Raw genomic sequence first — 9,316 nt, forward strand, 5'->3', positions numbered from 1 at the left:
ATACGTACATGTCAACATTTGAATTGCATCTCGCTCCTTCTCTCCTCTCCTGTGTAGTTGGAGCAGCCCTTTAGGATGAGTTGGGAAAGGCCCATGTGACAGAGCTGGAGCAGCCTGTACTAATCTGTGGATCTCGTGTACTGAGGGCTGTCTGCATAACGTTATCTGGATCTTCCTGCTTGGATGAGCAGCGAAGCAGCCAGCGACGTTAACATTTACACCGTTGTCTTTAGGTTTCTGAACCGAGTGGGACAGGTCCCACTCCTCTGAGCTACTAAAGCAGAGTCTGTGCAGGGTCAAGTGGCCCCGTGTCAGGCTCACGTGCCGTCAGTTACTGGAACCTGACAAACACGTGGGTGGGAGCAGAGGAGAATTTCCTAGCAAGCTGAAAGTAGGAGGAGACACTTTTGAAGATGGGCCAGTTTACACTAATGGAGAATTTGGCCCAGTGTTTCAGGCAGTCTGCAGACTCAGGCAGACACCACCACCTCCTTTGACACTTGGTCCATGTTTGGAAAGTGTTCTTCACAACCAGGTGCACGGTTCTGTAGCAAGGGGTGGGTGCCAGGGATGGCAGAAGGCACGGGGCCTCTGAGACAGACAGGCCCTGAGTGGCAGATGCTGCACATCCAGCAGTTAGTTCTCTGTAACCTACTGCAACTACTTTTGTTTCCAAATGGATTCATACCATCTGGAGTGGAGGTCATAAAAAGTCTGGCCCCAGAACAGACGCTAACAGAGCTGTGAAGTTCCCAGAGATGCAGTGTTCTTGTATCATTTCTGGGTTACTGAGATGTCACTTCTAATGCCTGCAGAAGGTGACTGACAGTGGCTGCATCACAGAGGGTTTGGCATGCGACATGCAAAGAGGGGCAAGCTCTAGTCTCTGAGCAGAACTGCCAGTGCCTGGGCCACGAGGCGCTGGCTCCGAGGGCCCCGTTCTCCTCTCTTTTACCCCGGCTTCACAGCAGCATTACTCCTGCAGTAATGTAAATAGTTCCCTGACCACGGGGCTGGGCTAACTGGCTCGAGTTCACTCTATTGCTTGGCCTCTAGGTGGCTGGAAAATCATGTCGGATAGAATAGGGCTGCTGCTCTAGGTTTGTAGCAGGGGACAGGTGGAGCCAACATTAGACGACAAGCATCATAAAAATAAGAGCGACAAGCTCTGCTTTCTTGAGCAGGAATGGCTGCGTAGGCAACGCCGCTCTCCCGGTATCCAACCGCACAGCTGCTAGGCGTGCAGGACTCCACGCAGGCACAGTGTTGCTCTAATCTAGCCCTGAGCTGCAGACCCATCCGCTTCCCAAGTGTTTAGATTCTTGATTCTATTATGTGCCAAAAGCTTGTGCAAGACGCTGGCTGGCTGTGGGCAGGGACCAGTGGCTGTTCTGTACCAGGGAGAGCTGCCAGCCTGTCAAAAGATGGCGAGGCTTCATCAGCAAATCCCATGCTACTTCTCGCTTTCTGTGCAGGGTTTGCAGCGCGGGTCTGGAGCATGGGATGGGGGCCACATGTCCCATAATACCCAGGTCTGTCTCATGGGAAAGTGTGTTGTTCTTTGCATTACAGGTGTGAGGGACTGTCCTTGTGTTGCAATAGCGTAGGACCACCTGCCTCATTAATTATTATTATGAGTATCTGACAGTAGCACGTCCAGGCCCTATTCACAGTTCAGGACCCCATTGTAAAAGTGGCTGTAAAAAGAAACAGAAAATCCAGGGGGCTCACAGTCTGCAGCCTGACGGGCTAATAGCATGGTCTGAGGCATCCAATCTAAATACTTCACAAGTGGAGACACAGACACTTGTGCTATAGAGCATGGAGGCAAATTTAGGGTGAAAATGATGGGCCAGACTGTCCCCTGCCTAGCGGCTTGTGTGTCATTCACAGCTGTGCACAGTGAGTGAGGCACCCCACTGCCAAACCAGGACGACAGCACAAATCCTGCCTGTGCCTGTGCACAAGGCTGGAGCACAGGGCCCTGGTGGTTTGTCCTCTGGGACACTTGTGAGACATGCTGCAGTCTTTTGCCAAGGCTCTGAACCGGGGATTTAACCCAGTATGATGCAGAAAGCTCCATCAGTGTCCGTCTTCGACCTACCTGTCTGGCTGCCCATCGGAACTCATTCTCCCCTGCAACCCTGATCGGGGTGTGTCAGGCAACGGGCGACAGCTCGTCTGAACATGCTGAAGTGGGTTCGGTCTACTCCAATAGGCTGACCAGCTGTCAGGACCAGGGGGCAGCAATGCAAGCAGGCATGAGAAGGGTGCAAAGTAAACAGGACCGAGACCGCAAAGTGGAGAGTCCTGTCAGACACATGGCAAAGCAAACACCTCCCAAGGCATTAGCCTGCTACAGCCTGGCCCCAAACAGCAAAGGTCTGAGCTGGTTACTTTGGTGCAAGTTTACGTGTAGAGGAGGTCTTAGGAACATTGAATTCACCATGCAGGCCTCTCTAGTCTGGTGCCTGCCTCTAGCCTTCGCCAGTGCAGTGCCTATTGCTTCAGAGGAAGAGCAGAAAAGCCCATCATGCACCTGGCAAGCTGTGCAGTGCTGGGGGGGGAGGGAGGGGAGTAGCGATGGCCAAAGCACATTTGTTTAAAAACAAAAATCAAATGAATACTTGGAGAGGCACCGACCCTGGGCCCACGCCCCACTTCAAACCCCAAAGCCTGGGGTGCTGTAGAGAGTGAGCAAAGGGGCACTCAGCAGGCTGGTGCTCTAGGTTGGCGTCGGCTCTGTCATGTGTCCGACATGCATCGTGCTGGCCCCTCTCTGCATGAGATGAATTTCACACATTGTTTCTAGCAAATAGTCATTTGATTTTCCTGGACTGTGTTCCCTTTCTATAAATGTCACAGCCAGCCGGTGAGCTGTACAGGCAAGAATTTTCACCGGAACAGTGAATTTTAAATCAGTGTTGCAAAATATTAGTGGAAAACAAATTCTGAATGTGTAATGGTGAGTATTTACGCTGCAAACCTGACCGTAAGCATTACAGCAGTGCAGCCGGGAAAGAGCCATACTGTGTCACCTACACACCCAATCAAAACAGCTCAGCTTTTGAATTCCTGCAGCAAAGCGGCAGTGAAACCATTTGGGAAATAACTCGGAAGAATGAATAAATTCCAGAAATCTGCCCTTTGTGCAAAGAGCTAACGCAGTGAAATTCATCAGATAAATTGTGCATTACAAATGACAGATTATTCACCCAGCTCCAAGCCCTGATGCCAGCTTCCCCTCCCCCAAACATTCTTATCATGTAGCCAGCAGGCAGGGTTTGTGCTTGCGAGCGGGCAGGACTTCACAGGGGGTCGTACGCCGCTGCCATTGGAATATTATCTCCTTTGTCCTGTCTCCAGTCCTCACACAAGCATCTGGTCCTTCTCTCCCCGACTCAGTAAACCTTCAGGAGATCCCGTTTACATTACGGATAGCTGGATATGTTTAGCAAGGAGCAATATATCAGCAATTTGGTTATTATGGGTTATTTCTGCAATCTTCCAGGCAGATCATGTTGGTCTATCTCACCTCATGTGGAGGAGGCTAATGGTGAATTATCCAGATGGTTTACATTTTTTGGTTTGAATGGGGCTCCCAAGTACCAATTTATCCTGACAGAATTGCAAACAAGAAGGCTTGCTGTCATCTTGGATGCTAGGACAAGTCTCTCCACAAATGAACACAGAGCAATTCAGGTTACCCTAAATTCTCCCCGCCGAAGGGAAAACGGAATAAATCTCTTACCACCCTGCTAATATTTAGACTGGGAATAGTTTGCAGCAACCTGAGCTTGACTGATGTCTTCAATAGCTTGAAGAATCGTATTTCATGGCCCGAGATTGGGAGGAAGAGCTGGGAACAGGTCCTCCTGCCCCATCCATTCACTTTCCCCTTTCTCTGTGTGAAAGATGAAAGCACCTCAAGAGTCTAGGCTGGAGCCTTCGGGGAACACTGGAATCTGTTTCTGATTTCTCCTGTGCATTTGAGATGTAGTTACACAGGAGGTCAGGCTAGCCCCCTTCTAGCTTTAAAATCTCGGGAGTGTCTGCAGAGAAGGCAAATTTTACCTAAATATCTCGGCATGCCCCACCTCCAGCCAGGACACAAACTCACTTGCTCTGCTGGGCCAGCAGCCACCCCTGGCTTCTGAGGTTTTGTCTGGGGTAGAACATGGAACATGAAAGGAATTTGCTTCGAGTGTGTTGGCACCCTCCGAGGTTGCTTTCCATGTGAAACTCCAAGGCCTTTGCACGGCAGAAGCCCCAACTGGAGGGTTTAAGTGGGATGTAAGTGGTGCACAGACATGATGCTGGCCCAGCCCTCTGCGTGCAGGGAGTTTTCCCTGTGAAAGTTCTAGCAGCTGTGTTTACAGCTGGGAATGTTTGCCTAGACAGTGAATTCTGCAGAAGGACTGGAGACGGTTATCAGAAGCCAATTTTGAATTCATAATCATGACTATTTGAACCAGAAACCTGCTATAATCAGCAAAAGGAAAGCTACCATATGACCAGTGTGTCCAATCAAAAAGAATGGTGCTGGAATTTCAAATACTGAACACATGCAATGAACCAGTGCTTTATTTGTAATGAAAGAGGTGCCAGGGCTCAAGCAATTTTTTTACTGTCATAACTGACATGGCAAGCCCAGAGGCTCTGAACTGCCAGCCCCAGAGGTGCCGGGGCTGTGAACTGCCAGGCCCAGAGGTGCCGGGCTCTGACCTGCCAGGCCCAGAGGTGCCGGGCTCTGACCTGCCAGGCCCAGAGGTGCTGGGCTCTGACCTGGCACAAATTAACTAACCACTGCAATGAACGGCTTGTGGGCTGAGAATGGTCTGCAGAAATTGTTCGGCGACTGATTTTGCACCAGGAGTTCCTTTGGGAGAATCAGACCCCATCTGCAGGGGGAGAAGAAGGCAGGACATGCCAGATTCATTGCTTGTTGCAACTCCTCCACCCTGCTGTAGTCTGAGGGTGAGTTTTGGAAACTACATTTCATGTTTCTCCTGAATCTCAGAGTCTGTTGGAGCAGCAAGGGAAATGCATCCCAGGGTCCAGCCCTCTCCCCTCTCCGCGAATTCCCTGTCTCTGGCCTGCAGATGTTACCATGAACTCCTCAGCAGCGGGGTGCACGTGGGGAGATTGGTGGGCTTCACATTCAGGTCCCAAGCCACACAAGGCTTTCTAGATCAAAGGCAACGCGCAGAATTGCAGCTGGAAGCCAGTGCAGATGTCGAGGAATTGGAGCAAAAATGCTCCTTGCAGTGAATGCCATCTAGCTTTAGTCACAAACACGGGGCGGTTGTAACCGTCAGGCAATATTGTGCTGCTCTTGCCCTATTCACAAGTCAGTGTTGTCTAGTCTGTAATAAGAGCCTGGCTGCCTGTTGCTCCAGTGCAAACCCTGCCGTGTGTGTCCAGAGAAGACTACGTCCCCGACACCCCCCGTAGCCATGCTCCTGGCCTCACTGTGTCGCCGGTGGAGGCTCCCCAAGAGCCGCCTGTGGCCGATGGGATCCTGTCCTGGAGCTGCAGACACTTGTTTAGAGGAGAATATTTTTGCTGCCTTTGCTAGCTCTGCCTCCCTCCTATGGTGCCTCAGTGACTCCCTCTGGCGAGAGCAGAGCCCGGGGAGGTGGGGTACTAGGTGGGTCCAAATCCAGGCTAAACTCTGCCTCTCCGATGAGCTCTGTGAACCTTGCCTGGGCCCTATGGAGTAAAATGAGAACACTCGGACCAGTCCAAAGCTTTGGGCCTGGGAAGCGCCTGGCTGCAGGTGTTGGGAGCTGCTGGCTGCTGCTCACCCCCAAGCAGCTGGGAAGGTGATTGCAGATTAGGACAAGTGTATAGGACGTGCACTTTGCTGCAGAAGGGCCCAAACTCAGCCACAATCCTCCTCTGCTCCAGAGCTGGATGTCCACGCTGCGCCACGTGACCGTGCACGCCCTCTCTTCGTGTGTGTGTCAGTCCGGGCCAGGGGGAAGGGGATCGCGCCTCCCCAGCACACATCCCCACGTTGGGAAACACTCCTCGGCCTCACTGAAGCACTTGACAATGTTTATAAAGCAGCCTGCAGCAAACAGCCTTGAAAGCACAGCACAAGTTGGTGTTTACCCGAGTGACTATTTCTTTGAACCCCCTCTGGGTGCTGCTGCAGCTTTCGGGGGGCCACAGCAGGGCCGTGGTGAAGCTCAAAGTCACGAGGCTAGGAGGATGGAATGACCCTTTGCCCGGCGTGTGAGAAATAGTTCACAGGCCTCAGCATTGTGCTGCAACCAAAGCAGCCCTTAGCTTTCCATTTTAGCATGAACACCTCAATCGGAGATGTGCTGTCGCAACACATGGGCAAGATAGGGGTCATGTCCCCCTCTAGCGGCTGGTCCATTAGAGGATGATGGTCTATTACCGCCGCCAGCTAACAGGACTTACTCCTTCAGCTCAAGTGGTAGAGGCCTGTAGTTTGGTGCTGGGTTCAAATCCTACTGCCAGCGAGTGCTCAGGGTTGTTACACTCTTAGAGCAGGGGAGGGGCACACTTTCCTGAATCCAGCTCCTCTGTTCAGTGCTGGCCCTGCCCTGGCCCTCTGCCAAGGGGGATCTCCCCCATCCTGGGCATCGCCAGAGACCTCTTTCCTTCCTCTCATGCTGAGTACCCAGAGCAGCTAGCCCAGAATTCTTCTTGGCCATGGGGCCTGTATTCAGCAGTGGAGTTGAATATTCCCCAGCACTGGCCCTGAGGCGCATTCTCACCCTCAGCTGCTGCGTAAGAGTGTATCTGTTCCTTCCAGCTAGAGGCAGGCTAAGCCACAGGGAGTAAGAGGCGGGTAAAGGACTTCAGCGGGCCCAGAACTGTTCTCAAAGGCCCTGAGGCACTTCCACCGACTGCACTGGGCTTTGGCTCAGGTCTCAAGATCGTGGACGAAAACCTCATTGCCTGGGCTGGGACAAAAGACTAGGAAATGCACTGGGCTGGCCTAGAGGAACTAGCAGGGCTGTGGATTCTCTGCACGCCAAAGCCGGCCTGGGGTAACGGGAGCGGGATTGCACAAGAAGTGATACTTTAAAGTAGTGGGTTTAATGCCCAGAGGAGTGCAGTGGAGATACAGTTTCTCTAAGCTCTTGGCTACTGTGGTGATGGGCCGGGAGGCAGTGACAGGAATGACCATCAGAATCCTCTTCGTCAGCCAGTGTGTCTCCAAGCCAAGCCAAGTTCCCAGGAGAAGTCCCTGGGGTGGGGAACCAGAGCGATGACCCCCTCCTATAGATAATGCCAGCACAGGTTTGCAAGATCTGTCCAGCCCTCTTCCCCTGGCCGACTGTCGCTGGTTGGTACCTGCATGCTAGTGGGATTCGATGCTGGGTTTGCAAGTGCTGGTCTGAAGCCAAAGTCTGAGCGCTGTAAACAGCCCGCTGGCTGCTCCCGGCTGACCCGCGGAGGGAGAGAGAGGCTGCCACGCTGAACTGTAGGAGGCACCGGCAGATTGCTGCATAGCTGAGATTAGCAGCATGGCACGTGGCTTGAACTGTTTGCAGACTCATTTTGGAGGCCTACGGCCAGATCCTCAGCTGGTGCAGATGGAGCTGCACCAATTTACGCCAGCCAAGCACCTGGGTTCTCAGTGTACAAACTCTGCAGAAAGCCCCTTCCCCTCAGCGTGTGAGAGATCCTGGTACCATGGGAGGTGGGGACGCTCTCCGTGCCAAGCTCCTAGCGGTTTAGAATCAGCACAAGCCCATTTCCAGCTATGTGGGGGTCTTACTGCAGCCCCCACTGAGTTCCAGACCCATCTAGACTGGCCCTGGGAGCATCGGCGATGCAGAGTTATTTTAAAGGGATTAAAATCATTTTCTGTTTCATTTGACCTCACAGCATGAATGTTGTCCCCTTTATTCCCACACAATGGCTGCAGTTGGTGGGGTTTTGCATTGCCAGAAGAGCTGTGTCAGAGTTTTCTATTTAGCCGGGATGTCTCGCTTCCTCCCAGACACACAATACACAGAAAAATCACCTCCTCGATCATTCCCAAAGCGAAGCAGCACATTGTTCCCTTGGCTGCACTGTCGTGGCAGTGCGCATATGTCTGGAGTCCAGGCCAACGCTGCCAGTTCTGCACGGTTGCTAGGTTTGTTTGCAAACTCTGTAGCTGTTGATCACACCTCAAATCCTGAAGCTTCCCCCTTTTATCCGTCATTGCTCATTCTGGGAAGTGTCGTGCTAAAGCTGGAAGGAAACGGCTTTTATCATGAAAACATGTTGTTCTTTTTCAACATCTTTTGTTCAAGGGTCATCCAGATCTTCAGTTAGACCATGGAACTCGCTGCCACAGGATGCCGCTGAGACTAGAAACTTAACAAGCTTCAATGCGCAATTAGGCATTTACCTGGACGGCAGGAATGTCCAGAATCATTATGGTTAGTGCTGAAAGAAGGGTATTGGAAGGGAGATAAAACTCCAGGCTTCAGGGCTTAAACCAATCTCTAACTATTAGGAGTTAGGGACCTTCATGAGGGCAAATTATCCCACACCTGCTACTGCAGGTTTCTTACCCCTTCCTCTGAAGCAGCTGGTGTGGCCCCTGTCAGAGGCAGGACACAAGGCCTAGATGGACCCAGAGTCTGATCCAGTCTGGCAATTCCCATGTTCCTGAGAGTGTTACAAATATGAATGAATTAATCTGCTCTAGGGCACATCAGTATTACTGGAGTGGAAAAGTGTCTTGTGGTTAAGGCACTGGTCCAGGACCAAGGACATCAGGCGTCATTGTCACAGACCCCTGTGTGACCTTGGGCAAGTCACTTAATCGCTCCGTGCCTCAATTACCCAGCTGCAAAACAGGAATAATAATTCTGCCTTGTCTATTTAGGTTGTAAGGTCTTTGGGGTAGGGGCTGTCTCTTACAATATGTGTGTGCACCAGTAGCTCAAGGGGGGCCTGTACTTGGTTGAGCATCACTGTAATACAAGTAGTAATATATTAAGTCCATTTTACAGATAGAAGAAATGGGGCACAAAGAAGTAAGAGATTTGTTCAGAGGTTACACAGCAAATGAGTGGCGGAGGCAGATGAGAACCCAGGGGCCCTGACTTCCAATCCCCTATTACAGACATTGCTGGCACCCTTTTCTCCTATAGGGACATTGTCACACACACAGATAGGGTGACCAGACAGCAAATGTGAAAAATCGGGATGCGGGTGGGGGTAATAGGTACCTATATAAGAAAAAGACCCAAAAATCGGGACTGTCCCTATAAAATGGGGACATCTGGTCACCCTATACACAGACATTTTCTCTCATTTCTCTTTACCCCCCTAG

The sequence above is a fragment of the Emys orbicularis genome, chromosome 23 (genome assembly GCF_028017835.1).
Source record: "Emys orbicularis isolate rEmyOrb1 chromosome 23, rEmyOrb1.hap1, whole genome shotgun sequence".
In the NCBI taxonomy this organism is placed as follows: domain Eukaryota; kingdom Metazoa; phylum Chordata; order Testudines; family Emydidae; genus Emys; species Emys orbicularis.